The following is a 12,888-nucleotide window of genomic DNA, read 5'->3' on the forward strand; positions in this document are numbered from 1 at the left end:
TAATTATGTCCCTCCATCTCCTACCATTTCTGTAGAAACTGATCCTAACTGGGGCAGGAAATTGAATTCATAGGATGAAGAAATTGAAGGTTTGTTCGATTTACAACTAGATCTACAAGATCTTCATCTTGAAGACCTTTTTTCTTTTTCAGATGAAGAATCACTCAATGATGATGATTTGGAGTCTGATTTTGATGTTTAAGGACCCTTCTCTCGTATGTGGATATATCTTTCCATTCTGACTTATGATGATTTCGTTTTTTTGTTTGATGGTATGCATGTTTGTGGTCTTTGATGATGTTGAGACCCTGTGTTTTATTATGGCCCTATGAATTTTTTGAGGGTAAAATTTTGATCTAAAATGCAACTTGAGAGACAAAACATTAACCTGTTAAGTTTTTTTTTTGGTCATTTAGTAACGGTTCAATTGCATTGGTTTGCTTTCAAATGAACTTCTTTTTTCATCTCCATACTGTGCTTTGACTAACCCCTATGGCCCTTACCTCTTCTGTTTGACTTGTCTTTTTAGCTTTTTCAAGTCCCTTGAACTTAGTATCATCAAACTTGATTTCATTTCTTGATTTCTTCCCAATACTCTTGCTGTTGACATCAATAGGAAATGCATTGTATTGTTGTTGTTGCTTAATTTGTCTCCAACTTCTTGATATTGTCTTCCTACTCACTTTGTATTTCTTTGACATCTCACCCATTACTCCGAGTGCTGGCTTGCCTTTACTATTGACTGACAACAGTAATTCATGTATTATTTGCTTCCTACTGTCATTATCTAATTTTCTTGATCTCTCCATCTTAATAAATGTATGTGGAGGTAATACATTTGATTGTCCCTTTATAAAGGGACTTAATGATGTTTTTGGAGCTGGGTTGGGTTTGTGGTTCTGTTTTGGTGTTTGAAGCATTCTGATTTTTGGTTTACGTTTTAGTATATGGCAAATGGGTCAAGTAAAGAGAATAAAAGGAAATTTAAAATATTAATATTAATAAAATTTATACGGAAAAGAATTCCACATGACTACCAATTTTTGTTAATATTAAGAAAACGGTTGGTGCGAACATTGAGTAAGTATTACAAAGAGATGGATTAAATGAATAGATGCACATGATAAATAAAATGTTGGAAACATTTTCATCAAAGAAAATACGGAAAAACTTGATGATAATCACAAACAAATAAATAAGGAAAGTTACTTTTTTTTTTTTTTTCGAATAAACAAGGGAAGTTACTTTGTGACTTGATGAAACTGAAACTTAAGTATTAATTCAACAAAATTTCCGAGTTTATGATCTTGAACTATTCCCGAAGGCAAACAAAGAAAAACTCTTTGAATGGAAAATTAATTTTTATGTGAGTTTGAGTTTATAGAAACACTTAGGATCGTTTTTTGGACTATCAAAATGACAAATTAAAGAAATGTAAATTAATTTTTCTAATCAACTTGTATATTCTCTTAGTAACTTCCTTAAGAGTATTCTAAGTTTCTAACCTTTATAAAGTTATTTTAAAGTCAAAACCAACTTCTCACTTTACAGCATAATTTCTGATATGTGCAAGACTATCAAGACGTAACCGCCCAAGAAATACATATGCCATAAAATTACATATAAAGCTAACACCACACTTACTGATGAATCGTCAAATACCAGCCCGATGACTCATTGTATTCCCTGTTTTTATGTAGTATCTGCATTGTGCATGCCATTGGCAATCCATTAGCTGACAGTATAACTCCTTTTTGCACGATTTGCAATCATTCAAATGGTCTAATTCATGTCATACACTTGATCACAATGACCAATCAGTACTTGGGAATTACTCAAATGCTTAGCATATATCCAAATCCTATTTGTACATCAATGACAATTTCACTAGGATTGAATTGAAACCTAGTACTTTATCACCTCTTTCGATAATATTTTTGGTGTCACTAATGCCTTATTAAACCTCACTAAACATGTCAAACCAGATCCATTCAGGAACACATAAATATAAAGCTTACGTATCTCTCGCCTCATTTAGGCTTGAGTCTTCATCTATTCATAAGTTTTTTTAAGAGTTTATAATGTCAGACTGACTTCCGTTGGAGTAGAAAACTTACATATATGTAGATTGTTCTTACTTAAAAATTATGTCATTAAAACAAGACACATCCATCTTGATCCCTTTTAGACCTAAACAACTTTTTAAATGCTTGCCTCAATCTTTAGATCTTCTTTATTTCTTACTAACAACAAGCTAAAATATAACCACATTGATCTGAGACATAACATGACATGAAACGTTAAATTGCACTCCCTTACAAGTGTTTAGAGACATACATCAGTTCCATTTGACACATGTTCAATAAAAATTTGATTCTTGACCTTTTTTAAGCATTGACTATGATCTCATTTGTGCTCACATAGTTGAGAATGCGACACCATCTTTAATAAGCCTTTTACTAGGTTGTGCCAAAGTGCAATGTGTTTGCAATTACCTCTATAGACTTTACTACCGATAATGCGTTTTGCAACAAAGGGTATCTTATAGAAAAGACTCTTTAACCATTCCGCGTCTTGGCTTGCCGAAGCGAAGGCAATGAACTTTGAAACCGTACTTGATTCGATTTTACAAGCATGCTTATTAGATGACTAAGATATAGCCGATCCTCCAATGAGGAATATCTAGCCACTAGAAGAGGATTGATCCTTTAACATTAGCGATTCTACTTGCATATGAATATCCTTCCAAGACAAGTGAATTTCGCTATAAGTCAAACCAAAGTCCTTGGTAAAAAGAAAAGTAGATAAAAGAAAATAAAATTTGAATTACAATATTTTCCTCATCAATAAAAGATTTTCTTGATAGTCTCATCGTTCATCAACCTTTCGCTCTAACTAAAGGGGTGTATTAGAATATAATTATATGCTATCTCCATTCCAATGAAGAGGGGACAATTGCTTTTTCACGCTATCCAATGTACTTATTCAATGCTTAGTATTCCTTATTATACATAACGAAATATTATAAAAAGTGGATATTAATAATTTTTGTATTGAGATGAATCATACAAGATCTCACTTAACTATGTTTTAATTTATAAATTAAGAACAAATTAGTACAAATTAAAAGTAATACTTAAATAGTGTCAAAAGGCAAATATCTGCTTTTCAGTGAAATAAAGGGAGTATTTTTAGTATATTATATTCTCCATATCATGTATTGCTTAGGGATATTATTATTGTGTAAATACTCTATTTTTTTTTAATTTCCATAATCATTGCTTGTAAACATCTTTAAATACTAAATACAATACATCAAAGTATTCTAAGGGCAAAATAATTTTTACATGTAGGTCATTCAAAAATCCGGTAACATAGTTATCATGCTTATACTATTTTATTTATAGCGACTACAATTAATAAATATTAAATTTTATGATTACAATTTATATATAACTTCAACTTTAAGGCTATTTTTACTAAACATATCTTTTTCAATATCTACATTATCATTTGAGAAAACAAATTTCATAGTATCATTAAAATTAGTGAAATAGAATATTGATTAAAAAACTAGTTGCCGGTAGTTAGTAAAGAGAAATACTCTCTTTTATTTAATTCCTCCCACTTTTAATTTTAGTTTGTCAGATAAATTATTTAACTATTTTCTATATTATACTTTTATTTAATATTTAGATATTAAAATATAAAACTCGGAAAATTATGACAATAGGCTATAGCTCTGACTACGAGAGGAGATGGTGGGGACTGGGCCACTGGGGACTAAAACGAAAACAACAAGATAAGCACCGAGCTGGGACAAGTAGGTCCACGCACTATTATGCCTTTGTTGGCTACTTAATGCTCCTACTTCCTCACTTAAAAAAAAAAAAAAAAAAAAAAAAAAAAAAAAAACTCCTACTTTATACTTTCTTCATTTTATGTTACTTTTATCAAATAAATTTTTGCACAATTCAATTCGTTTGTCAGATTACTTATATATAGAGTTATATATAACTAAAAATTATAAAAATTTAAAATTATGAAAATATGCAACGAGACGAATAAAACAAGATCCCTCATTATTTTTTTCTCGTATGATAGCCCAAAATATGTAATTTACCATCAATTAATGAACAATGCAAAAGTTGGTTTGGTGCAAGTAATATGAAACGGAGGAAGTACTATTAAAAAAATTATTAATACTGGACTGATATTTTTGTCTTCTCTACGCAGGGATCTTTTTGGAAATTTGTTACTTTTTTTCATTACTCCTTCCTGTCTTTGAACCAGCATTAACAGTCGTTTGGTAATCAGTATTAAATAGTGGAAATAGAAATAATTTATAGTTTAAGTTTTCATGACATGTATCATGTCATTCCCATGGTACTAAAAGATTAATCATAATTTTTTTTTTAATTTTTCTTCACAATTTTCGATTACCACCTAATACCATATACTTAAAATAAATCATGACACAAAATGAAAGAGTCAGATGAGTACATTAGACTATTACACCAATGTATCAAGTTGCTTCCACTTAAGGTGAGATTTCAAGGTCTATGTAGACAATTTTACCATCATACAACATATTTTTAAGACTATAAAATGACTAATGTCATTCTCACAATAGCACTGCCAAATGAATTGATTTTATTGGATATTTATGTTTACTTGACAACATTTTTACTTACATGGTGATATTTTTGACAATCTATTTATTTCTACACTAAATTAAGCAATCATACACCCTAAATTAAGTAATAAATATAAATTGAGATATTAATATACTGATGAACTACTAATTTCTATTATTAGTGCTTGATTGAAGCAATAATTTGGTAAATAATAAATCATCTGATTTTCATTTAAAAATAATATTTTGATTTATATGATTCTGCATTGATTGATGTAAAAATATGGTATATAGAATATTGATTAGATATTGATACATTAATGAACTACTAATTTCTATTATTCTGCCTTGATTAATGCAATAATATGACTAATACATCATCCGCTTTCCATTCAAAAATATTATTATGATTTATATAATTCTGCATTGATAGATGCAAAAGTATGATATATAATAAATCATATGATTTCCATCCAAAAAATAATATTTAAATTTCATGAAATTGCCTTGTTTGATACAATATTATTGATTTACTAATTTGTATAATTCAGTCTTGATTGATATATTATTATGGTAAATAATAAACCAACCTCAAAAAAAATTTATATTTTCTATATTAATTTATACTAAAAAAATTCGTGCATTATACAAATTTTTACACTAGTTCTTAATAATAACACCTAACTTTAAACTTTTAAACTGACTTATTGTTTGTCTTGACTTTTGTCATATGTCGCCACCTCTTTTTAACAAATTTGTCCATAATATTTTTTTTAAAAAGTGTTTATCAAACTTAAAAAGTCCAACAAAACAAAAATTTGTCAACACCTCTTTAATTAAAAGACTTTAATTTTTTTCCTTATACTTGTGTCTCCTTTAGAATATAATTTGTCAAACACCTTTTTAATTAAAAGTCTTTAATTTTGCTTCGCAAACTGCTACATTGTGTTGCTTTTAATTTTGTTATACTTGGCTAAGTTTCCTTATTCCTAAATTTTCCAAATGCAAGATACCATATTTTCTTTTCCTTTGTAAACTATCTTGATCTCCTCATTTCACCATATTGTATATTTTTTGTTATGAATTATGTGACTTGAGTGTACATTTGATGAGTGCATTCATGTATGACTCTTGGGTTTGGAATCCAATGGGTGTGATAATGTGGGAGATTAAGTTGTTAACTTAATGATTATAGTGTTTAAGTGTGATTTATTATGGTAGAGTATTCATGGGTATTATTGGTGTTAATAATGATTAATGAAGAAGTGCAAAGGGTTTTGGTAGATGCTTGCTCGAACAGAATTCTAACAGAAGAAGCCTGATGGTCGCTCGACCGAGCGAGTTTTTTGGTTGGTCGAGCGGTCAGACAGAATGCATCCAGAAGGTGTCTGTAGCTCGCTCGACCGAGCGAGCTCTTTGTTCCAGTCTCGGTCGAGCGGGGGCCTAGGATGCTGTTTATCGACATTTCAAGTTCTTGGAGCTGTTTTATATCATTCATTATTCAATATTAATCTTGTATTCAGTGAGCAATTGACATTAATGTACTTAATACTATATATAGAGCTCTCATACTCACTCAAACACATGATAAAAAACACAACCTCTAAGCCAAACACATAGCCTTTTATTTTTATCTCTTACACAATTGTAATACTTCATTTGTAAGAGTATTTTATACTCCATTGATATAATATAAACGGAAACTACACACGACGGAGGACATAGCCATCATTGGGTGAACCTCCTTAAATCTTTGTGTCTCTTTGCTTAGTTTTACATTATCAAACATTGTCTTGTTCATTGTTGTTTGTATCGTTCATCTATGTTCTTAACGTCGTAATGATCTTGGAAAATATTTCATTTCTTTTCCCCAAAACTACCCGATGATTCTCCTAAATGTTTCCTTAATTATCCAAGTATGCTCTATATCCGAAGTCATCTCCCATTCAGCTTCTTTAAAAAATTTCTCGGCAAAAACTTTAGCATATCTTATTTCAATCGTCACCGTTTAATCTCAACTGAAGGCAAACATTTAGGATAAGGATTTTGTGTTAGGTGGCTACACACTATTCTGGGTAACCTTAATTAGAATTTAGGATTACATCCTTAGATATTTATTCATTCATAATAACACCAACTCTATTATAATTTTTATCTTGTCTCGAGCCCTATAATTTATATTCATACATTTTACCTACTAGGCTTTATCTCCAACTATTTTATCTCTTGTAGATATAAAATATTTATTTTTCTCATTTTCATGATATCAACCTGCTCAAAAAAATACCAATCAAGCGATCGATGTTCTAAGATCCCAATTTTCACTCAAGTCTCTTGGTTCTCTTTAGTTTCCTATGTTCCAAAAAACATACTGGTCAAGTGTCCTTGCATTACTTAATTGACACGACACACGGGCCATGTGACACGTCGTTTTTGGACGACCTCTTAGCTTAAGTAACCTGCAATTACTTATTTGATATCACACTCAGGCAATGTGGCGCATTGCTTCTGGTCGAAAAACTAGTAACTACATTCCAACCTGAGAAGTGCAGAGCGTCGTTGAGTAGGGGTACCCTCACGAGAATTGATTTTTTGTTCATGATCATGAAATGTGATTAAGTTTTATTGAGTTATTTGTTACAAACCTACCACTAATCCACCTTCTTTAACCTATGATGAAGCTTGATATTTTGATGGGCTAATTAATGAAATTTATGCTAACATTGATTTGCTACATTTAAAATCTTTCAAATCTATTTGCATTTTCGTTTATTCTTCTAATCGAACGTTGATTTGCTTCTTTAAAAAGTTTTATTGAGTTATTAAACGAATGATTCCATGACCAAGAAGATTCATAGGCGAAATAGGGTCCAACGAAGAGACAAAGATGGGCAAGACCTCAAAATGAGGGCCACTACCCACGAGGGTAGCAGCATTTACAAGAGAGAGATTGAGATGGATGTGTCAAATGGCGGGTTTTGTCGGTACTCTTAATTCATTTTGGTACTTTCTTCCTCATAATCATCACTATCCTCCAATGTCCCATCAATTTTCCTTTTTCAAGAGAAGATAAGAACTTGAGGATACCGGAAATAGTAAGATATTTACATGTAACATAAATCTTCCGTTCCGAAATATTCGCTATATAAGAGTTTTTATACTATTTATTATTCAAATTTATTTTATATATTGCAGTTAATATATAAGAAAAATCATAGTCAAGTGAGATTTTGTTTAAATCATCTAATCGCATATTTTCATAATATTAACCTTTAATAATTTTTAGATGTATATAGTTCAATATATAAATGATCCAAATAACACATTGGATTACGTAAAAAGTCAAGTGCAGCAAATATAATGAAACGGAGGAAGTAATAGAATAGAAGTAGAAAATAAAAGTAATAAAGTCATATATCAAAAATAAAAATGAAATAAACTTATTTATATGAGCTAAAATAAAAATAAGACAAATTAAATAAAACATACCATTTTATTCCTTTTAAGTTATTCTTATTTGTCATTTTGGATTGTTATATTTGTTGTTCCCATAAAATATATTTTCATTAACATCATAAATTTTGGACAAAATTAACCTTGTACTATATCCTTCTTTTGATATTTTAATAATGTTTATGTTCTTTATATATCTTTCACTAATTTCATGCTAACATTTTTATATTGCTAAATGGTGTCGACATGTTTTTCATTAACTTTATTAAAATATTTTTTTAAGTAGTTGTGATCCTCTGTTTTTCACTAACTTTATTTTAATATTTTTAATTGTTTATGATTTTCACTTTTCCTTCATCAAATTTATTATTTAATAAAATAATATACCCACATCAATAATATAAAAAATTGTAGTTTTCTTAATTCCTGTAAACTTTCTTTATGAGAAAATCTTTAAGAAATAGAGGAAGTAATACTTACTAGTTACTACCTCTTATTCAACCCATCAGTTTCATTTAATTTTTCATACTTGTCGAGGCAACATTTAAATCATTAATATCTCTAATTGTTCTTATTAAAAATTATAAAAAAGTCAATATTAATAATCTTTGTATTGAGACGAGACGAATCAAATAAGATCATATATGACTATGTTTTAAGTTATAAATTAAAAATAAAATACAAATTAAAAATAATAAATGAACAATAATATAAATAAATGAGAGTAATGAGTAGAATAAAAGAAATATATTTTTACTAGCGAGTACGATTAGTACTATCTACTAGTATATCCATGTGCACTTAATGACCCAAAAGACTGGTGCGTCCATTTTCCTTTAGCTCATCCCTACCGCAAAAAACTTTGCCGGGTAAATAAACTAACTATCTATGATAGCAATGAAAATATTAAAGACAATATATTTATAATTCATCAATTACGTATTAAAAATATTTTTAATTATTTATTAATTTATAGTTAATTGTCATCTCACGCGTGTAAATAACTCGGTGAGTAGATGTAATAGGCCGACTCAACTATATGAGCGTCATGAGCCACGACTTAGGGCCGTTATTTTGAGGGCCTAAAATCTTTTAATTTATTTGAACTTTTCAATTAAAAAAATAGTATTTTTACCTAGAAGAGCAACATGGGAAAATTTTCATATAATCTATGTCGATCTTTTCAATAAATAATGAAAATTTATTACTTTGATAATGTGTACTTGAGTTTTAATTATTAATTTTGGTTACTAGTTAGTGGGTATTGTTTGATATTTTTTATTTTTTCATTAATATTAATTGAATCTAGGTAACTTAGTAGCGTCATTCTTAATTTATTATTTTTGTTTGTTAATTTAATTAGTTGAGCAAATTAATACTTAGTTTAATTAAATAAAATAGTTATTTATTGTTATCACTTTAAAAAATAAACAATTTGTAATTAAAATACTTGTAATATTTGACTTTTCACGCAGTCTAATGCAATGCTTTAATCGTTAATATTTCTAGTTACGTATAATAAAAAATTATAAAAATTTGATATTAATAATCTTTACATTGAGACGAATCAAATAACACTAGTGGAAAAAAAACGTATTTGTTGCGTATCATTTGCTGCGGTTTTTGTATATACGCAGCAATAAATAGGAAAAAGAATTAGAAAAAAAAACCATTAATTGCTGTGGTTTTAAGGTGTGACCGCAGCAAATACTCAGTAGCACAATTAATTGCTGCGGTTATGCTATGGCTCGCAGCAAATAAGTGCATATTAAATAAAAAAAAATAAATAAATAAAAAATAAGCATTATTTGTTGCGGTTATTGAATGACCGCAGCAAATAAGTATTAAAAAAATAAAAAATAAAAAAAGTGAAGAAAAACTTTAAAGGCAGACAAACCCTACTCCGTGGCACGCGTAGATCTCCGCGGCTCGTGGAGTGCAACCTGACCAAGCAAAATTTTTTCTTTTTTTTAAAAAAAACTATTATTTGCTGCGGGCTTCTTTTAACAGCAGCAAATAATGGGTATTTGATGCGGTTTTTTAAAAAGCCTGCAGCAAGTAGTTGGTTCAAAAAATATAAAAAACGCGTTTTGACGTTCAATTGCTTAAAACCCTAAAATAACTTTCTTCAAAAACTCACGACGACGACTGTCTTCTTCTTCAAACTCTCCAATTTCAGAAAATTTCTTCAAAAACTTACGAAAAATCTCTTCAAGTTCTTTAAGTTTTTTAAATCATATGACTCTACTGTGTTTTCTCTTCATTTTGTTCATCATCTTCCAAACCCAACGACTTTGTCTAAGTTCTTCAAGTTCCCGTGTTGTTGAGATTTGTTGCTTCAATAACCACCAATTGCACGAATTTCCTTTTCCATCTTTGTTTAAGTTCTTCAACCCACCATTGTTGTTTTTCCTTCAAAAGCCACGAAATTAGGGCTAGTCTTGTTCTTTGTCAAGTCATTGTGTTTTAATAAGGATTTAGTCTTTTTTTATACTAATTTTGATTTTGTTTTTCATTGTAGGTTACATAATCTTATTGTAGAAACAAAATTATCATATCTCATTACCAAGGTATGTATTTTATATTTGAATGTGAATAATTTACTTATGTATGTACTTGAATATTTGAATGTGAATAATTTTAATTAAGTAGGATTTTTAGGGTAGATTGAATGTGAATAATTTAATTATGTATATATGTAGTTGTATATTTGAATGTGAATAATTATTTATGTATGTGGTATCAATGGTTCAATGGGTAGTTGTTCTTGTAAACGACATCATGTAAGATTATAATCATGTAATTTAATTATATTTGCTAGTATTAAACCTGCTTTGCTTTATTATCTGTGTGAAGAAATTTGAAAGTAGGATAGTGGCTTTTGCTTATCGAAAATCGGCTAAGAAATTGAAGAGATTTAAAGAACCTCAAAATGAAATGAGATTTATATACATTACTTATAAAATACAAGAAGATATCTTTTAGCTAATGAACAATTCTTTTAGCTTCAATCAGGTTCAAAAGGTTTGTTGCTTTTGTGTCATTATTTTTATGTTTATAAAGATTTAAGATTGAACGCGTGATGTTTGTGAATGATCAAGTTCCTTGGTGATTGTTGGTGATTGATTGTTGATAATGTATTATTCATTTTCTATTTTTAGGATTAAGTTGGTATTCTAATGTACTTCTAGGATGTTAATTAATTATGTTTTTGGATGAGTTTAATGCTTATTTGTGTTTCGTTGGATTTGCAGATTGATAGTTTGCCATGTCGATGTTTATTCGAAGGACAAAAATTCTCAACTCGTCGAATCCACTATTCACTTTCGCAAGCTGCTTTCTATATGAAACATGTAAGATTGAATCTCAAAAACCGAGAGCTTTTGATGTGTGACACTCTTTTTGGAGTCAAGTATTCATTATTTTTATGACTAGAGTAAGTTTAAAAGTAATTGTGTCAAGTTTAAAAGCACCTTTTGATTTATTAGGACTTTAATTTGTATATGATGTACATATTATTATATTATATATACGATCGAGAGTTTAGAAAGAGATTATTGGTGATTATCATTGGATTAATCATTGTTTATTACATTGTACATTATTGAATTATTTAATACTATTAAACGAAAACAGCAAAAAAAAAAAAATTAACAACTCCGCGGCATGTGGGGAGCACCTCCTGAAGCAGCAAAAAAAAAAAAAAAAAAAAAAAAAAAAAAAAAAACTATTTGCTGCGATTTTGAGGCTGACCGCAGCAAATACTCCTCTTTATTTGCTGCGGTTAAGGGTTGACAGCAGCAAATAATACCCTTTTTGCTGCGGTTTTTAACCGCAGCATTTAAAATAAGCTATTTGCTGCTATCACTATTGCTTGGGGCCAAAACCGCAGCAAATAATGGCCAAAAAACCGCAGCAAATGAGGTTTTTTCCACTAGTGTAAGATCTCATTTAACTATATTTTAACTTATAGATTAAAAAATAATATTGAATAATGAATGATAAATGAATAGTGCTATTTTTACAATATTATAAGTAAAAAAATATTTTTTATTAACCCTGCCTTCCATATAACAAACTATCAATACCTTTGTTCAATCCAAACTTATACTAAGACTAGCTCTAAAGGTAACCAAACAGTTAATTATCTTTGAATTGGGAGACATAGGTCGTATGGACGACAAATTTGGCTGATAGTATTCCCTCCGCATATTTATCCATTTAAAAGTTTTTTACCTCCACTAATATATTATCCATGAGTGGTAAATTTTTTGTACTCACCTCTGCCATCTGAGATATGCACTGAAACTCATCTCCACGCACCCATTTGACATTCACTCCATGTTTGTGTATAATATATGCTTCATACAATCGAAATTTCTTACAAATTAAATTATACATTTATATTTCTATAAATCTTATAATTTAATAAGATAAAATCAACATACTTATAGTTTTTGGTCAATAGTTTTAAATAGAAATATGTAAAATTAACATAAAGTAGTATATATTATTGTAGATATGGCACCGACGGGTAAAAGGTGTGTTGAGTGGCTACGAGTCAAAGTGAGTAAGACCTCATACTCAGTATATACCCATTATCCATGATAAATAAGACTTTTCATACTCATATCCATCTACTACCCATTAAGATTCATATAATCATATTCTTACCCGTTCCAACTAAGACAAATACAATGTAAAACCCGCATGATTATACCCAATTATTATCCAATTAATTCAATAATCTACCTATTCCTAATAAAATTAGAACAGTATTAAAGTTCTTGGAGCATGTG

Source organism: Amaranthus tricolor, chromosome 6 (genome assembly GCF_026212465.1).
Source record: "Amaranthus tricolor cultivar Red isolate AtriRed21 chromosome 6, ASM2621246v1, whole genome shotgun sequence".
NCBI classification, from domain to species: Eukaryota; Viridiplantae; Streptophyta; class Magnoliopsida; order Caryophyllales; family Amaranthaceae; genus Amaranthus; species Amaranthus tricolor.